This window comes from Rhinoderma darwinii, unplaced genomic scaffold (genome assembly GCF_050947455.1).
Source record: "Rhinoderma darwinii isolate aRhiDar2 unplaced genomic scaffold, aRhiDar2.hap1 Scaffold_456, whole genome shotgun sequence".
NCBI lineage: Eukaryota > Metazoa > Chordata > Amphibia > Anura > Rhinodermatidae > Rhinoderma > Rhinoderma darwinii.
Genome location: NW_027463974.1, coordinates 68,287 through 88,141, shown reverse-complemented (window position 1 = coordinate 88,141; position 19,855 = coordinate 68,287). Strand labels below are relative to the sequence as shown.

At 47.9% G+C, this 19,855-nt stretch overlaps 13 non-coding genes and 1 pseudogene across 13 annotated transcripts; all 14 read right to left on the bottom strand.

Annotated features, from left to right (window-relative positions):
- Window positions 1–16: 16 nt before the first annotated feature.
- LOC142717421 (U2 spliceosomal RNA) lies at window positions 17–207 on the bottom strand. Its single transcript, XR_012871800.1, has one exon. It is a non-coding gene; the product is annotated as a U2 spliceosomal RNA (small nuclear RNA).
- A 1,288-nt stretch (window positions 208–1,495) lies between these two features.
- LOC142717420 (U2 spliceosomal RNA) lies at window positions 1,496–1,686 on the bottom strand. Its single transcript, XR_012871799.1, has one exon. It is a non-coding gene; the product is annotated as a U2 spliceosomal RNA (small nuclear RNA).
- Window positions 1,687–2,978: 1,292 nt separating this feature from the next.
- LOC142717417 (U2 spliceosomal RNA) lies at window positions 2,979–3,169 on the bottom strand. The gene has a single exon (XR_012871798.1). It is a non-coding gene; the product is annotated as a U2 spliceosomal RNA (small nuclear RNA).
- A 1,292-nt stretch (window positions 3,170–4,461) lies between these two features.
- On the bottom strand, window positions 4,462–4,652 carry LOC142717598 (U2 spliceosomal RNA). The gene has a single exon (XR_012871967.1). It is a non-coding gene; the product is annotated as a U2 spliceosomal RNA (small nuclear RNA).
- A 1,254-nt stretch (window positions 4,653–5,906) lies between these two features.
- Window positions 5,907–6,079, bottom strand: LOC142717556 (U2 spliceosomal RNA; annotated as a pseudogene).
- Window positions 6,080–7,367: 1,288 nt separating this feature from the next.
- Window positions 7,368–7,558, bottom strand: LOC142717597 (U2 spliceosomal RNA). Its single transcript, XR_012871966.1, has one exon. It is a non-coding gene; the product is annotated as a U2 spliceosomal RNA (small nuclear RNA).
- Window positions 7,559–8,854: 1,296 nt separating this feature from the next.
- LOC142717595 (U2 spliceosomal RNA) lies at window positions 8,855–9,045 on the bottom strand. Its single transcript, XR_012871965.1, has one exon. It is a non-coding gene; the product is annotated as a U2 spliceosomal RNA (small nuclear RNA).
- Window positions 9,046–10,341: 1,296 nt separating this feature from the next.
- Window positions 10,342–10,532, bottom strand: LOC142717594 (U2 spliceosomal RNA). Its single transcript, XR_012871964.1, has one exon. It is a non-coding gene; the product is annotated as a U2 spliceosomal RNA (small nuclear RNA).
- Window positions 10,533–11,824: 1,292 nt separating this feature from the next.
- LOC142717593 (U2 spliceosomal RNA) lies at window positions 11,825–12,015 on the bottom strand. The gene has a single exon (XR_012871963.1). It is a non-coding gene; the product is annotated as a U2 spliceosomal RNA (small nuclear RNA).
- Window positions 12,016–13,291: 1,276 nt separating this feature from the next.
- On the bottom strand, window positions 13,292–13,482 carry LOC142717591 (U2 spliceosomal RNA). The gene has a single exon (XR_012871961.1). It is a non-coding gene; the product is annotated as a U2 spliceosomal RNA (small nuclear RNA).
- A 1,292-nt stretch (window positions 13,483–14,774) lies between these two features.
- LOC142717416 (U2 spliceosomal RNA) lies at window positions 14,775–14,965 on the bottom strand. The gene has a single exon (XR_012871797.1). It is a non-coding gene; the product is annotated as a U2 spliceosomal RNA (small nuclear RNA).
- Window positions 14,966–16,252: 1,287 nt separating this feature from the next.
- Window positions 16,253–16,443, bottom strand: LOC142717590 (U2 spliceosomal RNA). Its single transcript, XR_012871960.1, has one exon. It is a non-coding gene; the product is annotated as a U2 spliceosomal RNA (small nuclear RNA).
- A 1,297-nt stretch (window positions 16,444–17,740) lies between these two features.
- On the bottom strand, window positions 17,741–17,931 carry LOC142717589 (U2 spliceosomal RNA). Its single transcript, XR_012871959.1, has one exon. It is a non-coding gene; the product is annotated as a U2 spliceosomal RNA (small nuclear RNA).
- Window positions 17,932–19,215: 1,284 nt separating this feature from the next.
- On the bottom strand, window positions 19,216–19,406 carry LOC142717588 (U2 spliceosomal RNA). Its single transcript, XR_012871958.1, has one exon. It is a non-coding gene; the product is annotated as a U2 spliceosomal RNA (small nuclear RNA).
- Between the last annotated feature and the right edge of the window lie 449 nt (window positions 19,407–19,855).

Here is a 19,855-nt window from a genome sequence, read left to right as displayed (position 1 = left end):
TAGTCAACACATAAGGAAAGGGTGCACCGGTCCTGGAAATACTGCAATACCAGGTCAATGCGTGGAGTGGACAGAGCAAGCTCTATTTCCATCTCCCTGTTCTAAAAATCCATTTAATATATGGTCCCCAGATAGGGGACGTATCAGATATTAAACTGATAAGAACAGATACTACACTTGATCTTAGCCAAAAGGCCGAGAAGCGATAACCCGAACGGGCCGCGCGTTGCCCGAGCCTGCCCGATACTGCTGTTCAGCCCTTGCAGCGATTCAGCCTACTTCTAGGCAATTCCATGGGGCCCTGCAGGCTCACACACTCACAGCTACACGGGAGGTGAATAAAGGCCGGAGAGGAAGCCAGACAGGATTTGCTTCTTTTGCTTGCACCACAATGCAGTGCTGAAAGAGGAGGAATCTACATAAAAACGCCTTCCTGGCAACGCCCAAATGCCCTGCTGCCATGCAGATAAACACTGGCAGCGGCAGCAAGTGCATGCCCACAGCCACCCCTTGTTCCTTCACACCTTGTATCAGCTGTAATCCAGTCCAGTCCAGTGCTGCCTGCTGAGCAGCACTGACCAACACTGCCTGGGCCCAGGCTTTTATCTCTGAGGCCCCATTATGATGTCAGAAAGCTGGCTCTGGAATCCTGAGGGCTCCACTATGACACGTGCAAAGTTCCGTCTGAACTTTATATAAGACGGTGAGGCTCAGTCAGTCACTCAGTGTTGCCTGAGAGGGCAACACTGCAACAGCCGGCCGCCAGGCTGTCTTTTTTTTGCACAGCTAGTTGCCTCCAGGAGGCCACAAGAGGGAGACAAGGGACTGCAAAATGGAAAATAGGCATCCACCAACTTTACAGACAACTTCTCCTTGCTCCTACAACCTCCATCCTTGCACAGTTTGTTATTCTTCTAGGTAACATAGTAACAAATCCAAATTGCTGCTCTCTTTGTAGGCAAGCAAGGCTTTGTTGCAACTGCAATTCTTACTTCTTCTTGAAATGTAGGGACGACAGTACATTCCATCACATCCATCTAGTGTACACAGGTAGGTCCATTGTGGCGGGCAGGCGAGCGGGCGGGCTGCTTTATTGGCTGTTTGCTGTTCCCCTACTCCACTCCACTATTTGACTGTTGTGCTGCATCAATCAATCAATCAATCAATCAATCAATCAATCAATCAATCAATCAATCAGTGGCTGGCTCAGGTGCAGCTCTTTAACTTACCTAAAAGGGAGGGCGGAGAGAAGACAAGGAAGGTGAATGAGGTGTTCCAATGTGAAATGCCGGAAACACAGAAACACAGACGACACACAACAAGAGGTGGCAATCTATTAATTAATTGCATTTAATCAATGAGCTCATTATCACTCATGCATTGTCCAACAGGTGTTGAAATAATGGGATTAAAAGGGGAGATCCCTTCAGAAAGACAGAAACAATAGCAAAGACAAAAAACACTTTTGGAATCTGCTTTTAGTCAACACATAAGGAAAGGGTGCACCGGTCCTGGAAATACTGCAATACCAGGTCAATGCGTGGAGTGGACAGAGCAAGCTCTATTTCCATCTCCCTGTTCTAAAAATCCATTTAATATATGGTCCCCAGATAGGGGACGTATCAGATATTAAACTGATAAGAACAGATACTACACTTGATCTTAGCCAAAAGGCCGAGAAGCGATAACCCGAACGGGCCGCGCGTTGCCCGAGCCTGCCCGATACTGCTGTTCAGCCCTTGCAGCGATTCAGCCTACTTCTAGGCAATTCCATGGAGCCCTGCAGGCTCACACACTCACAGCTACACGGGAGGTGAATAAAGGCCGGAGAGGAAGCCAGACAGGATTTGCTTCTTTTGCTTGCACCACAATGCAGTGCTGAAAGAGGAGGAATCTACATAAAAACGCCTTCCTGGCAACGCCCAAATGCCCTGCTGCCATGCAGATAAACACTGGCAGCGGCAGCAAGTGCATGCCCACAGCCACCCCTTGTTCCTTCACACCTTGTATCAGCTGTAATCCAGTCCAGTCCAGTGCTGCCTGCTGAGCAGCACTGACCAACACTGCCTGGGCCCAGGCTTTTATCTCTGAGGCCCCATTATGATGTCAGAAAGCTGGCTCTGGAATCCTGAGGGCTCCACTATGACACGTGCAAAGTTCCGTCTGAACTTTATATAAGACGGTGAGGCTCAGTCAGTCACTCAGTGTTGCCTGAGAGGGCAACACTGCAACAGCCGGCCGCCAGGCTGTCTTTTTTTTGCACAGCTAGTTGCCTCCAGGAGGCCACAAGAGGGAGACAAGGGACTGCAAAATGGAAAATAGGCATCCACCAACTTTACAGACAACTTCTCCTTGCTCCTACAACCTCCATCCTTGCACAGTTTGTTATTCTTCTAGGTAACATAGTAACAAATCCAAATTGCTGCTCCCTTTGTAGGCAAGCAAGGCTTTGTTGCAACTGCAATTCTTACTTCTTCTTGAAATGTAGGGACGACAGTACATTCCATCACATCCATCTAGTGTACACAGGTAGGTCCATTGTGGCGGGCAGGCGAGCGGGCGGGCTGCTTTATTGGCTGTTTGCTGTTCCCCTACTCCACTCCACTATTTGACTGTTGTGCTGCATCAATCAATCAATCAATCAATCAATCAATCAATCAATCAATCAATCAATCAATCAGTGGCTGGCTCAGGTGCAGCTCTTTAACTTACCTAAAAGGGAGGGCGGAGAGAAGACAAGGAAGGTGAATGAGGTGTTCCAATGTGAAATGCCGGAAACACAGAAACACAGACGACACACAACAAGAGGTGGCAATCTATTCATTAATTGCATTTAATCAATGAGCTCATTATCACTCATGCATTGTCCAACAGGTGTTGAAATAATGGGATTAAAAGGGGAGATCCCTTCAGAAAGACAGAAACAATAGCAAAGACAAAAAACACTTTTGGAATCTGCTTTTAGTCAACACATAAGGAAAGGGTGCACCGGTCCTGGAAATACTGCAATACCAGGTCAATGCGTGGAGTGGACAGAGCAAGCTCTATTTCCATCTCCCTGTTCTAAAAATCCATTTAATATATGGTCCCCAGATAGGGGACGTATCAGATATTAAACTGATAAGAACAGATACTACACTTGATCTTAGCCAAAAGGCCGAGAAGCGATAACCCGAACGGGCCGCGCGTTGCCCGAGCCTGCCCGATACTGCTGTTCAGCCCTTGCAGCGATTCAGCCTACTTCTAGGCAATTCCATGGGGCCCTGCAGGCTCACACACTCACAGCTACACGGGAGGTGAATAAAGGCCGGAGAGGAAGCCAGACAGGATTTGCTTCTTTTGCTTGCACCACAATGCAGTGCTGAAAGAGGAGGAATCTACATAAAAACGCCTTCCTGGCAACGCCCAAATGCCCTGCTGCCATGCAGATAAACACTGGCAGCGGCAGCAAGTGCATGCCCACAGCCACCCCTTGTTCCTTCACACCTTGTATCAGCTGTAATCCAGTCCAGTCCAGTGCTGCCTGCTGAGCAGCACTGACCAACACTGCCTGGGCCCAGGCTTTTATCTCTGAGGCCCCATTATGATGTCAGAAAGCTGGCTCTGGAATCCTGAGGGCTCCACTATGACACGTGCAAAGTTCCGTCTGAACTTTATATAAGACGGTGAGGCTCAGTCAGTCACTCAGTGTTGCCTGAGAGGGCAACACTGCAACAGCCGGCCGCCAGGCTGTCTTTTTTTTGCACAGCTAGTTGCCTCCAGGAGGCCACAAGAGGGAGACAAGGGACTGCAAAATGGAAAATAGGCATCCACCAACTTTACAGACAACTTCTCCTTGCTCCTACAACCTCCATCCTTGCACAGTTTGTTATTCTTCTAGGTAACATAGTAACAAATCCAAATTGCTGCTCTCTTTGTAGGCAAGCAAGGCTTTGTTGCAACTGCAATTCTTACTTCTTCTTGAAATGTAGGGACGACAGTACATTCCATCACATCCATCTAGTGTACACAGGTAGGTCCATTGTGGCGGGCAGGCGAGCGGGCGGGCTGCTTTATTGGCTGTTTGCTGTTCCCCTACTCCACTCCACTATTTGACTGTTGTGCTGCATCAATCAATCAATCAATCAATCAATCAATCAATCAATCAATCAATCAATCAATCAGTGGCTGGCTCAGGTGCAGCTCTTTAACTTACCTAAAAGGGAGGGCGGAGAGAAGACAAGGAAGGTGAATGAGGTGTTCCAATGTGAAATGCCGGAAACACAGAAACACAGACGACACACAACAAGAGGTGGCAATCTATTCATTAATTGCATTTAATCAATGAGCTCATTATCACTCATGCATTGTCCAACAGGTGTTGAAATAATGGGATTAAAAGGGGAGATCCCTTCAGAAAGACAGAAACAATAGCAAAGACAAAAAACACTTTTGGAATCTGCTTTTAGTCAACACATAAGGAAAGGGTGCACCGGTCCTGGAAATACTGCAATACCAGGTCAATGCGTGGAGTGGACAGAGCAAGCTCTATTTCCATCTCCCTGTTCTAAAAATCCATTTAATATATGGTCCCCAGATAGGGGACGTATCAGATATTAAACTGATAAGAACAGATACTACACTTGATCTTAGCCAAAAGGCCGAGAAGCGATAACCCGAACGGGCCGCGCGTTGCCCGAGCCTGCCCGATACTGCTGTTCAGCCCTTGCAGCGATTCAGCCTACTTCTAGGCAATTCCATGGGGCCCTGCAGGCTCACACACTCACAGCTACACGGGAGGTGAATAAAGGCCGGAGAGGAAGCCAGACAGGATTTGCTTCTTTTGCTTGCACCACAATGCAGTGCTGAAAGAGGAGGAATCTACATAAAAACGCCTTCCTGGCAACGCCCAAATGCCCTGCTGCCATGCAGATAAACACTGGCAGCGGCAGCAAGTGCATGCCCACAGCCACCCCTTGTTCCTTCACACCTTGTATCAGCTGTAATCCAGTCCAGTCCAGTGCTGCCTGCTGAGCAGCACTGACCAACACTGCCTGGGCCCAGGCTTTTATCTCTGAGGCCCCATTATGATGTCAGAAAGCTGGCTCTGGAATCCTGAGGGCTCCACTATGACACGTGCAAAGTTCCGTCTGAACTTTATATAAGACGGTGAGGCTCAGTCAGTCACTCAGTGTTGCCTGAGAGGGCAACACTGCAACAGCCGGCCGCCAGGCTGTCTTTTTTTTGCACAGCTAGTTGCCTCCAGGAGGCCACAAGAGGGAGACAAGGGACTGCAAAATGGAAAATAGGCATCCACCAACTTTACAGACAACTTCTCCTTGCTCCTACAACCTCCATCCTTGCACAGTTTGTTATTCTTCTAGGTAACATAGTAACAAATCCAAATTGCTGCTCTCTTTGTAGGCAAGCAAGGCTTTGTTGCAACTGCAATTCTTACTTCTTCTTGAAATGTAGGGACGACAGTACATTCCATCACATCCATCTAGTGTACACAGGTAGGTCCATTGTGGCGGGCAGGCGAGCGGGCGGGCTGCTTTATTGGCTGTTTGCTGTTCCCCTACTCCACTCCACTATTTGACTGTTGTGCTGCATCAATCAATCAATCAATCAATCAATCAATCAATCAATCAATCAATCAGTGGCTGGCTCAGGTGCAGCTCTTTAACTTACCTAAAAGGGAGGGCGGAGAGAAGACAAGGAAGGTGAATGAGGTGTTCCAATGTGAAATGCCGGAAACACAGAAACACAGACGACACACAACAAGAGGTGGCAATCTATTCATTAATTGCATTTAATCAATGAGCTCATTATCACTCATGCATTGTCCAACAGGTGTTGAAATAATGGGATTAAAAGGGGAGATCCCTTCAGAAAGACAGAAACAATAGCAAAGACAAAAAACACTTTTGGAATCTGCTTTTAGTCAACACATAAGGAAAGGGACAGAGCAAGCTCTATTTCCATCTCCCTGTTCTAAAAATCCATTTAATATATGGTCCCCAGATAGGGGACGTATCAGATATTAAACTGATAAGAACAGATACTACACTTGATCTTAGCCAAAAGGCCGAGAAGCGATAACCCGAACGGGCCGCGCGTTGCCCGAGCCTGCCCGATACTGCTGTTCAGCCCTTGCAGCGATTCAGCCTACTTCTAGGCAATTCCATGGGGCCCTGCAGGCTCACACACTCACAGCTACACGGGAGGTGAATAAAGGCCGGAGAGGAAGCCAGACAGGATTTGCTTCTTTTGCTTGCACCACAATGCAGTGCTGAAAGAGGAGGAATCTACATAAAAACGCCTTCCTGGCAACGCCCAAATGCCCTGCTGCCATGCAGATAAACACTGGCAGCGGCAGCAAGTGCATGCCCACAGCCACCCCTTGTTCCTTCACACCTTGTATCAGCTGTAATCCAGTCCAGTCCAGTGCTGCCTGCTGAGCAGCACTGACCAACACTGCCTGGGCCCAGGCTTTTATCTCTGAGGCCCCATTATGATGTCAGAAAGCTGGCTCTGGAATCCTGAGGGCTCCACTATGACACGTGCAAAGTTCCGTCTGAACTTTATATAAGACGGTGAGGCTCAGTCAGTCACTCAGTGTTGCCTGAGAGGGCAACACTGCAACAGCCGGCCGCCAGGCTGTCTTTTTTTTGCACAGCTAGTTGCCTCCAGGAGGCCACAAGAGGGAGACAAGGGACTGCAAAATGGAAAATAGGCATCCACCAACTTTACAGACAACTTCTCCTTGCTCCTACAACCTCCATCCTTGCACAGTTTGTTATTCTTCTAGGTAACATAGTAACAAATCCAAATTGCTGCTCTCTTTGTAGGCAAGCAAGGCTTTGTTGCAACTGCAATTCTTACTTCTTCTTGAAATGTAGGGACGACAGTACATTCCATCACATCCATCTAGTGTACACAGGTAGGTCCATTGTGGCGGGCAGGCGAGCGGGCGGGCTGCTTTATTGGCTGTTTGCTGTTCCCCTACTCCACTCCACTATTTGACTGTTGTGCTGCATCAATCAATCAATCAATCAATCAATCAATCAATCAATCAATCAATCAATCAGTGGCTGGCTCAGGTGCAGCTCTTTAACTTACCTAAAAGGGAGGGCGGAGAGAAGACAAGGAAGGTGAATGAGGTGTTCCAATGTGAAATGCCGGAAACACAGAAACACAGACGACACACAACAAGAGGTGGCAATCTATTCATTAATTGCATTTAATCAATGAGCTCATTATCACTCATGCATTGTCCAACAGGTGTTGAAATAATGGGATTAAAAGGGGAGATCCCTTCAGAAAGACAGAAACAATAGCAAAGACAAAAAACACTTTTGGAATCTGCTTTTAGTCAACACATAAGGAAAGGGTGCACCGGTCCTGGAAATACTGCAATACCAGGTCAATGCGTGGAGTGGACAGAGCAAGCTCTATTTCCATCTCCCTGTTCTAAAAATCCATTTAATATATGGTCCCCAGATAGGGGACGTATCAGATATTAAACTGATAAGAACAGATACTACACTTGATCTTAGCCAAAAGGCCGAGAAGCGATAACCCGAACGGGCCGCGCGTTGCCCGAGCCTGCCCGATACTGCTGTTCAGCCCTTGCAGCGATTCAGCCTACTTCTAGGCAATTCCATGGGGCCCTGCAGGCTCACACACTCACAGCTACACGGGAGGTGAATAAAGGCCGGAGAGGAAGCCAGACAGGATTTGCTTCTTTTGCTTGCACCACAATGCAGTGCTGAAAGAGGAGGAATCTACATAAAAACGCCTTCCTGGCAACGCCCAAATGCCCTGCTGCCATGCAGATAAACACTGGCAGCGGCAGCAAGTGCATGCCCACAGCCACCCCTTGTTCCTTCACACCTTGTATCAGCTGTAATCCAGTCCAGTCCAGTGCTGCCTGCTGAGCAGCACTGACCAACACTGCCTGGGCCCAGGCTTTTATCTCTGAGGCCCCATTATGATGTCAGAAAGCTGGCTCTGGAATCCTGAGGGCTCCACTATGACACGTGCAAAGTTCCGTCTGAACTTTATATAAGACGGTGAGGCTCAGTCAGTCACTCAGTGTTGCCTGAGAGGGCAACACTGCAACAGCCGGCCGCCAGGCTGTCTTTTTTTTGCACAGCTAGTTGCCTCCAGGAGGCCACAAGAGGGAGACAAGGGACTGCAAAATGGAAAATAGGCATCCACCAACTTTACAGACAACTTCTCCTTGCTCCTACAACCTCCATCCTTGCACAGTTTGTTATTCTTCTAGGTAACATAGTAACAAATCCAAATTGCTGCTCTCTTTGTAGGCAAGCAAGGCTTTGTTGCAACTGCAATTCTTACTTCTTCTTGAAATGTAGGGACGACAGTACATTCCATCACATCCATCTAGTGTACACAGGTAGGTCCATTGTGGCGGGCAGGCGAGCGGGCGGGCTGCTTTATTGGCTGTTTGCTGTTCCCCTACTCCACTCCACTATTTGACTGTTGTGCTGCATCAATCAATCAATCAATCAATCAATCAATCAATCAATCAATCAATCAATCAATCAATCAGTGGCTGGCTCAGGTGCAGCTCTTTAACTTACCTAAAAGGGAGGGCGGAGAGAAGACAAGGAAGGTGAATGAGGTGTTCCAATGTGAAATGCCGGAAACACAGAAACACAGACGACACACAACAAGAGGTGGCAATCTATTCATTAATTGCATTTAATCAATGAGCTCATTATCACTCATGCATTGTCCAACAGGTGTTGAAATAATGGGATTAAAAGGGGAGATCCCTTCAGAAAGACAGAAACAATAGCAAAGACAAAAAACACTTTTGGAATCTGCTTTTAGTCAACACATAAGGAAAGGGTGCACCGGTCCTGGAAATACTGCAATACCAGGTCAATGCGTGGAGTGGACAGAGCAAGCTCTATTTCCATCTCCCTGTTCTAAAAATCCATTTAATATATGGTCCCCAGATAGGGGACGTATCAGATATTAAACTGATAAGAACAGATACTACACTTGATCTTAGCCAAAAGGCCGAGAAGCGATAACCCGAACGGGCCGCGCGTTGCCCGAGCCTGCCCGATACTGCTGTTCAGCCCTTGCAGCGATTCAGCCTACTTCTAGGCAATTCCATGGGGCCCTGCAGGCTCACACACTCACAGCTACACGGGAGGTGAATAAAGGCCGGAGAGGAAGCCAGACAGGATTTGCTTCTTTTGCTTGCACCACAATGCAGTGCTGAAAGAGGAGGAATCTACATAAAAACGCCTTCCTGGCAACGCCCAAATGCCCTGCTGCCATGCAGATAAACACTGGCAGCGGCAGCAAGTGCATGCCCACAGCCACCCCTTGTTCCTTCACACCTTGTATCAGCTGTAATCCAGTCCAGTCCAGTGCTGCCTGCTGAGCAGCACTGACCAACACTGCCTGGGCCCAGGCTTTTATCTCTGAGGCCCCATTATGATGTCAGAAAGCTGGCTCTGGAATCCTGAGGGCTCCACTATGACACGTGCAAAGTTCCGTCTGAACTTTATATAAGACGGTGAGGCTCAGTCAGTCACTCAGTGTTGCCTGAGAGGGCAACACTGCAACAGCCGGCCGCCAGGCTGTCTTTTTTTTGCACAGCTAGTTGCCTCCAGGAGGCCACAAGAGGGAGACAAGGGACTGCAAAATGGAAAATAGGCATCCACCAACTTTACAGACAACTTCTCCTTGCTCCTACAACCTCCATCCTTGCACAGTTTGTTATTCTTCTAGGTAACATAGTAACAAATCCAAATTGCTGCTCTCTTTGTAGGCAAGCAAGGCTTTGTTGCAACTGCAATTCTTACTTCTTCTTGAAATGTAGGGACGACAGTACATTCCATCACATCCATCTAGTGTACACAGGTAGGTCCATTGTGGCGGGCAGGCGAGCGGGCGGGCTGCTTTATTGGCTGTTTGCTGTTCCCCTACTCCACTCCACTATTTGACTGTTGTGCTGCATCAATCAATCAATCAATCAATCAATCAATCAATCAATCAATCAATCAATCAATCAATCAGTGGCTGGCTCAGGTGCAGCTCTTTAACTTACCTAAAAGGGAGGGCGGAGAGAAGACAAGGAAGGTGAATGAGGTGTTCCAATGTGAAATGCCGGAAACACAGAAACACAGACGACACACAACAAGAGGTGGCAATCTATTCATTAATTGCATTTAATCAATGAGCTCATTATCACTCATGCATTGTCCAACAGGTGTTGAAATAATGGGATTAAAAGGGGAGATCCCTTCAGAAAGACAGAAACAATAGCAAAGACAAAAAACACTTTTGGAATCTGCTTTTAGTCAACACATAAGGAAAGGGTGCACCGGTCCTGGAAATACTGCAATACCAGGTCAATGCGTGGAGTGGACAGAGCAAGCTCTATTTCCATCTCCCTGTTCTAAAAATCCATTTAATATATGGTCCCCAGATAGGGGACGTATCAGATATTAAACTGATAAGAACAGATACTACACTTGATCTTAGCCAAAAGGCCGAGAAGCGATAACCCGAACGGGCCGCGCGTTGCCCGAGCCTGCCCGATACTGCTGTTCAGCCCTTGCAGCGATTCAGCCTACTTCTAGGCAATTCCATGGGGCCCTGCAGGCTCACACACTCACAGCTACACGGGAGGTGAATAAAGGCCGGAGAGGAAGCCAGACAGGATTTGCTTCTTTTGCTTGCACCACAATGCAGTGCTGAAAGAGGAGGAATCTACATAAAAACGCCTTCCTGGCAACGCCCAAATGCCCTGCTGCCATGCAGATAAACACTGGCAGCGGCAGCAAGTGCATGCCCACAGCCACCCCTTGTTCCTTCACACCTTGTATCAGCTGTAATCCAGTCCAGTCCAGTGCTGCCTGCTGAGCAGCACTGACCAACACTGCCTGGGCCCAGGCTTTTATCTCTGAGGCCCCATTATGATGTCAGAAAGCTGGCTCTGGAATCCTGAGGGCTCCACTATGACACGTGCAAAGTTCCGTCTGAACTTTATATAAGACGGTGAGGCTCAGTCAGTCACTCAGTGTTGCCTGAGAGGGCAACACTGCAACAGCCGGCCGCCAGGCTGTCTTTTTTTTGCACAGCTAGTTGCCTCCAGGAGGCCACAAGAGGGAGACAAGGGACTGCAAAATGGAAAATAGGCATCCACCAACTTTACAGACAACTTCTCCTTGCTCCTACAACCTCCATCCTTGCACAGTTTGTTATTCTTCTAGGTAACATAGTAACAAATCCAAATTGCTGCTCTCTTTGTAGGCAAGCAAGGCTTTGTTGCAACTGCAATTCTTACTTCTTCTTGAAATGTAGGGACGACAGTACATTCCATCACATCCATCTAGTGTACACAGGTAGGTCCATTGTGGCGGGCAGGCGAGCGGGCGGGCTGCTTTATTGGCTGTTTGCTGTTCCCCTACTCCACTCCACTATTTGACTGTTGTGCTGCATCAATCAATCAATCAATCAATCAATCAATCAATCAATCAATCAATCAATCAATCAGTGGCTGGCTCAGGTGCAGCTCTTTAACTTACCTAAAAGGGAGGGCGGAGAGAAGACAAGGAAGGTGAATGAGGTGTCACAATGTGAAATGCCGGAAACACAGAAACACAGACGACACACAACAAGAGGTGGCAATCTATTCATTAATTGCATTTAATCAATGAGCTCATTATCACTCATGCATTGTCCAACAGGTGTTGAAATAATGGGATTAAAAGGGGAGATCCCTTCAGAAAGACAGAAACAATAGCAAAGACAAAAAACACTTTTGGAATCTGCTTTTAGTCAACACATAAGGAAAGGGTGCACCGGTCCTGGAAATACTGCAATACCAGGTCAATGCGTGGAGTGGACAGAGCAAGCTCTATTTCCATCTCCCTGTTCTAAAAATCCATTTAATATATGGTCCCCAGATAGGGGACGTATCAGATATTAAACTGATAAGAACAGATACTACACTTGATCTTAGCCAAAAGGCCGAGAAGCGATAACCCGAACGGGCCGCGCGTTGCCCGAGCCTGCCCGATACTGCTGTTCAGCCCTTGCAGCGATTCAGCCTACTTCTAGGCAATTCCATGGGGCCCTGCAGGCTCACACACTCACAGCTACACGGGAGGTGAATAAAGGCCGGAGAGGAAGCCAGACAGGATTTGCTTCTTTTGCTTGCACCACAATGCAGTGCTGAAAGAGGAGGAATCTACATAAAAACGCCTTCCTGGCAACGCCCAAATGCCCTGCTGCCATGCAGATAAACACTGGCAGCGGCAGCAAGTGCATGCCCACAGCCACCCCTTGTTCCTTCACACCTTGTATCAGCTGTAATCCAGTCCAGTCCAGTGCTGCCTGCTGAGCAGCACTGACCAACACTGCCTGGGCCCAGGCTTTTATCTCTGAGGCCCCATTATGATGTCAGAAAGCTGGCTCTGGAATCCTGAGGGCTCCACTATGACACGTGCAAAGTTCCGTCTGAACTTTATATAAGACGGTGAGGCTCAGTCAGTCACTCAGTGTTGCCTGAGAGGGCAACACTGCAACAGCCGGCCGCCAGGCTGTCTTTTTTTTGCACAGCTAGTTGCCTCCAGGAGGCCACAAGAGGGAGACAAGGGACTGCAAAATGGAAAATAGGCATCCACCAACTTTACAGACAACTTCTCCTTGCTCCTACAACCTCCATCCTTGCACAGTTTGTTATTCTTCTAGGTAACATAGTAACAAATCCAAATTGCTGCTCTCTTTGTAGGCAAGCAAGGCTTTGTTGCAACTGCAATTCTTACTTCTTCTTGAAATGTAGGGACGACAGTACATTCCATCACATCCATCTAGTGTACACAGGTAGGTCCATTGTGGCGGGCAGGCGAGCGGGCGGGCTGCTTTATTGGCTGTTTGCTGTTCCCCTACTCCACTCCACTATTTGACTGTTGTGCTGCATCAATCAATCAATCAATCAATCAATCAATCAATCAATCAGTGGCTGGCTCAGGTGCAGCTCTTTAACTTACCTAAAAGGGAGGGCGGAGAGAAGACAAGGAAGGTGAATGAGGTGTTCCAATGTGAAATGCCGGAAACACAGAAACACAGACGACACACAACAAGAGGTGGCAATCTATTCATTAATTGCATTTAATCAATGAGCTCATTATCACTCATGCATTGTCCAACAGGTGTTGAAATAATGGGATTAAAAGGGGAGATCCCTTCAGAAAGACAGAAACAATAGCAAAGACAAAAAACACTTTTGGAATCTGCTTTTAGTCAACACATAAGGAAAGGGTGCACCGGTCCTGGAAATACTGCAATACCAGGTCAATGCGTGGAGTGGACAGAGCAAGCTCTATTTCCATCTCCCTGTTCTAAAAATCCATTTAATATATGGTCCCCAGATAGGGGACGTATCAGATATTAAACTGATAAGAACAGATACTACACTTGATCTTAGCCAAAAGGCCGAGAAGCGATAACCCGAACGGGCCGCGCGTTGCCCGAGCCTGCCCGATACTGCTGTTCAGCCCTTGCAGCGATTCAGCCTACTTCTAGGCAATTCCATGGGGCCCTGCAGGCTCACACACTCACAGCTACACGGGAGGTGAATAAAGGCCGGAGAGGAAGCCAGACAGGATTTGCTTCTTTTGCTTGCACCACAATGCAGTGCTGAAAGAGGAGGAATCTACATAAAAACGCCTTCCTGGCAACGCCCAAATGCCCTGCTGCCATGCAGATAAACACTGGCAGCGGCAGCAAGTGCATGCCCACAGCCACCCCTTGTTCCTTCACACCTTGTATCAGCTGTAATCCAGTCCAGTCCAGTGCTGCCTGCTGAGCAGCACTGACCAACACTGCCTGGGCCCAGGCTTTTATCTCTGAGGCCCCATTATGATGTCAGAAAGCTGGCTCTGGAATCCTGAGGGCTCCACTATGACACGTGCAAAGTTCCGTCTGAACTTTATATAAGACGGTGAGGCTCAGTCAGTCACTCAGTGTTGCCTGAGAGGGCAACACTGCAACAGCCGGCCGCCAGGCTGTCTTTTTTTTGCACAGCTAGTTGCCTCCAGGAGGCCACAAGAGGGAGACAAGGGACTGCAAAATGGAAAATAGGCATCCACCAACTTTACAGACAACTTCTCCTTGCTCCTACAACCTCCATCCTTGCACAGTTTGTTATTCTTCTAGGTAACATAGTAACAAATCCAAATTGCTGCTCTCTTTGTAGGCAAGCAAGGCTTTGTTGCAACTGCAATTCTTACTTCTTCTTGAAATGTAGGGACGACAGTACATTCCATCACATCCATCTAGTGTACACAGGTAGGTCCATTGTGGCGGGCAGGCGAGCGGGCGGGCTGCTTTATTGGCTGTTTGCTGTTCCCCTACTCCACTCCACTATTTGACTGTTGTGCTGCATCAATCAATCAATCAATCAATCAATCAATCAATCAATCAATCAATCAATCAATCAGTGGCTGGCTCAGGTGCAGCTCTTTAACTTACCTAAAAGGGAGGGCGGAGAGAAGACAAGGAAGGTGAATGAGGTGTTCCAATGTGAAATGCCGGAAACACAGAAACACAGACGACACACAACAAGAGGTGGCAATCTATTCATTAATTGCATTTAATCAATGAGCTCATTATCACTCATGCATTGTCCAACAGGTGTTGAAATAATGGGATTAAAAGGGGAGATCCCTTCAGAAAGACAGAAACAATAGCAAAGACAAAAAACACTTTTGGAATCTGCTTTTAGTCAACACATAAGGAAAGGGTGCACCGGTCCTGGAAATAATGCAATACCAGGTCAATGCGTGGAGTGGACAGAGCAAGCTCTATTTCCATCTCCCTGTTCTAAAAATCCATTTAATATATGGTCCCCAGATAGGGGACGTATCAGATATTAAACTGATAAGAACAGATACTACACTTGATCTTAGCCAAAAGGCCGAGAAGCGATAACCCGAACGGGCCGCGCGTTGCCCGAGCCTGCCCGATACTGCTGTTCAGCCCTTGCAGCGATTCAGCCTACTTCTAGGCAATTCCATGGGGCCCTGCAGGCTCACACACTCACAGCTACACGGGAGGTGAATAAAGGCCGGAGAGGAAGCCAGACAGGATTTGCTTCTTTTGCTTGCACCACAATGCAGTGCTGAAAGAGGAGGAATCTACATAAAAACGCCTTCCTGGCAACGCCCAAATGCCCTGCTGCCATGCAGATAAACACTGGCAGCGGCAGCAAGTGCATGCCCACAGCCACCCCTTGTTCCTTCACACCTTGTATCAGCTGTAATCCAGTCCTGTCCAGTGCTGCCTGCTGAGCAGCACTGACCAACACTGCCTGGGCCCAGGCTTTTATCTCTGAGGCCCCATTATGATGTCAGAAAGCTGGCTCTGGAATCCTGAGGGCTCCACTATGACACGTGCAAAGTTCCGTCTGAACTTTATATAAGACGGTGAGGCTCAGTCAGTCACTCAGTGTTGCCTGAGAGGGCAACACTGCAACAGCCGGCCGCCAGGCTGTCTTTTTTTTGCACAGCTAGTTGCCTCCAGGAGGCCACAAGAGGGAGACAAGGGACTGCAAAATGGAAAATAGGCATCCACCAACTTTACAGACAACTTCTCCTTGCTCCTACAACCTCCATCCTTGCACAGTTTGTTATTCTTCTAGGTAACATAGTAACAAATCCAAATTGCTGCTCTCTTTGTAGGCAAGCAAGGCTTTGTTGCAACTGCAATTCTTACTTCTTCTTGAAATGTAGGGACGACAGTACATTCCATCACATCCATCTAGTGTACACAGGTAGGTCCATTGTGGCGGGCAGGCGAGCGGGCGGGCTGCTTTATTGGCTGTTTCTACTCCACTCCACTATTTGACTGTTGTGCTGCATCAATCAATCAATCAATCAATCAATCAATCAATCAATCAATCAATCAATCAATCAATCAGTGGCTGGCTCAGGTGCAGCTCTTTAACTTACCTAAAAGGGAGGGCGGAGAGAAGACAAGGAAGGTGAATGAGGTGTTCCAATGTGAAATGCCGGAAACACAGAAACACAGACGACACACAACAAGAGGTGGCAATCTATTCATTAATTGCATTTAATCAATGAGCTCATTATCACTCATGCATTGTCCAACAGGTGTTGAAATAATGGGATTAAAAGGGGAGATCCCTTCAGAAAGACAGAAACAATAGCAAAGACAAAAAACACTTTTGGAATCTGCTTTTAGTCAACACATAAGGAAAGGGTGCACCGGTCCTGGAAATACTGCAATACCAGGTCAATGCGTGGAGTGGACAGAGCAAGCTCTATTTCCATCTCCCTGTTCTAAAAATCCATTTAATATATGGTCCCCAGATAGGGGACGTATCAGATATTAAACTGATAAGAACAGATACTACACTTGATCTTAGCCAAAAGGCCGAGAAGCGATAACCCGAACGGGCCGCGCGTTGCCCGAGCCTGCCCGATACTGCTGTTCAGCCCTTGCAGCGATTCAGCCTACTTCTAGGCAATTCCATGGGGCCCTGCAGGCTCACACACTCACAGCTACACGGGAGGTGAATAAAGGCCGGAGAGGAAGCCAGACAGGATTTGCTTCTTTTGCTTGCACCACAATGCAGTGCTGAAAGAGGAGGAATCTACATAAAAACGCCTTCCTGGCAACGCCCAAATGCCCTGCTGCCATGCAGATAAACACTGGCAGCGGCAGCAAGTGCATGCCCACAGCCACCCCTTGTTCCTTCACACCTTGTATCAGCTGTAATCCAGTCCAGTCCAGTGCTGCCTGCTGAGCAGCACTGACCAACACTGCCTGGGCCCAGGCTTTTATCTCTGAGGCCCCATTATGATGTCAGAAAGCTGGCTCTGGAATCCTGAGGGCTCCACTATGACACGTGCAAAGTTCCGTCTGAACTTTATATAAGACGGTGAGGCTCAGTCAGTCACTCAGTGTTGCCTGAGAGGGCAACACTGCAACAGCCGGCCGCCAGGCTGTCTTTTTTTTGCACAGCTAGTTGCCTCCAGGAGGCCACAAGAGGGAGACAAGGGACTGCAAAATGGAAAATAGGCATCCACCAACTTTACAGACAACTTCTCCTTGCTCCTACAACCTCCATCCTTGCACAGTTTGTTATTCTTCTAGGTAACATAGTAACAAATCCAAATTGCTGCTCTCTTTGTAGGCAAGCAAGGCTTTGTTGCAACTGCAATTCTTACTTCTTCTTGAAATGTAGGGACGACAGTACATTCCATCACATCCATCTAGTGTACACAGGTAGGTCCATTGTGGCGGGCAGGCGAGCGGGCGGGCTGCTTTATTGGCTGTTTGCTGTTCCCCTACTCCACTCCACTATTTGACTGTTGTGCTGCAATCAATCAATCAATCAATCAATCAATCAATCAATCAATCAATCAATCAATCAATCAATCAGTGGCTGGCTCAGGTGCAGCTCTTTAACTTACCTAAAAGGGAGGGCGGAGAGAAGACAAGGAAGGTGAATGAGGTGTTCCAATGTGAAATGCCGGAAACACAGAAACACAGACGACACACAACAAGAGGTGGCAATCTATTCATTAATTGCATTTAATCAATGAGCTCATTATCACTCATGCATTGTCCAACAGGTGTTGAAATAATGGGATTAAAAGGGGAGATCCCTTCAGAAAGACAGAAACAATAGCAAAGACAAAAAACACTTTTGGAATCTGCTTTTAGTCAACACATAAGGAAAGGGTGCACCGGTCCTGGAAATACTGCAATACCAGGTCAATGCGTGGAGTGGACAGAGCAAGCTCTATTTCCATCTCCCTGTTCTAAAAATCCATTTAATATATGGTCCCCAGATAGGGGACGTATCAGATATTAAACTGATAAGAACAGATACTACACTTGATCTTAGCCAAAAGGCCGAGAAGCGATAACCCGAACGGGCCGCGCGTTGCCCGAGCCTGCCCGATACTGCTGTTCAGCCCTTGCAGCGATTCAGCCTACTTCTAGGCAATTCCATGGGGCCCTGCAGGCTCACACACTCACAGCTACACGGGAGGTGAATAAAGGCCGGAGAGGAAGCCAGACAGGATTTGCTTCTTTTGCTTGCACCACAATGCAGTGCTGAAAGAGGAGGAATCTACATAAAAACGCCTTCCTGGCAACGCCCAAATGCCCTGCTGCCATGCAGATAAACACTGGCAGCGGCAGCAAGTGCATGCCCACAGCCACCCCTTGTTCCTTCACACCTTGTATCAGCTGTAATCCAGTCCAGTCCAGTGCTGCCTGCTGAGCAGCACTGACCAACACTGCCTGGGCCCAGGCTTTTATCTCTGAGGCCCCATTATGATGTCAGAAAGCTGGCTCTGGAATCCTGAGGGCTCCACTATGACACGTGCAAAGTTCCGTCTGAACTTTATATAAGGCGGTGAGGCTCAGTCAGTCACTCAGTGTTGCCTGAGAGGGCAACACTGCAACAGCCGGCCGCCAGGCTGTCTTTTTTTTGCACAGCTAGTTGCCTCCAGGAGGCCACAAGAGGGAGACAAGGGACTGCAAAATGGAAAATAGGCATCCACCAACTTTACAGACAACTTCTCCTTGCTCCTACAACCTCCATCCTTGCACAGTTTGTTATTCTTCTAGGTAACATAGTAACAAATCCAAATTGCTGCTCTCTTTGTAGGCAAGCAAGGCTTTGTTGCAACTGCAATTCTTACTTCTTCTTGAAATGTAGGGACGACAGTACATTCCATCACATCCATCTAGTGTACACAGGTAGGTCCATTGTGGCGGGCAGGCGAGCGGGCGGGCTGCTTTATTGGCTGTTTGCTGTTCCCCTACTCCACTCCACTATTTGACTGTTGTGCTGCATCAATCAATCAATCAATCAATCAATCAATCAATCAATCAATCAATCAGTGGCTGGCTCAGGTGCAGCTCTTTAACTTACCTAAAAGGGAGGGCGGAGAGAAGACAAGGAAGGTGAATGAGGTGTTCCAATGTGAAATGCCGGAAACACAGAAACACAGACGACACACAACAAGAGGTGGCAATCTATTCATTAATTGCATTTAATCAATGAGCTCATTATCACTCATGCATTGTCCAACAGGTGTTGAAATAATGGGATTAAAAGGGGAGATCCCTTCAGAAAGACAGAAACAATAGCAAAGACAAAAAACACTTTTGGAATCTGCTTTTAGTCAACACATAAGGAAAGGGTGCACCGGTCCTGGAAATACTGCAATACCAGGTCAATGCGTGGAGTGGACAGAGCAAGCTCTATTTCCATCTCCCTGTTCTAAAAATCCATTTAATATATGGTCCCCAGATAGGGGACGTATCAGATATTAAACTGATAAGAACAGATACTACACTTGATCTTAGCCAAAAGGCCGAGAAGCGATAACCCGAACGGGCCGCGCGTTGCCCGAGCCTGCCCGATACTGCTGTTCAGCCCTTGCAGCGATTCAGCCTACTTCTAGGCAATTCCATGGGGCCCTGCAGGCTCACACACTCACAGCTACACGGGAGGTGAATAAAGGCCGGAGAGGAAGCCAGACAGGATTTGCTTCTTTTGCTTGCACCACAATGCAGTGCTGAAAGAGGAGGAATCTACATAAAAACGCCTTCCTGGCAACGCCCAAATGCCCTGCTGCCATGCAGATAAACACTGGCAGCGGCAGCAAGTGCATGCCCACAGCCACCCCTTGTTCCTTCACACCTTGTATCAGCTGTAATCCAGTCCAGTCCAGTGCTGCCTGCTGAGCAGCACTGACCAACACTGCCTGGGCCCAGGCTTTTATCTCTGAGGCCCCATTATGATGTCAGAAAGCTGGCTCTGGAATCCTGAGGG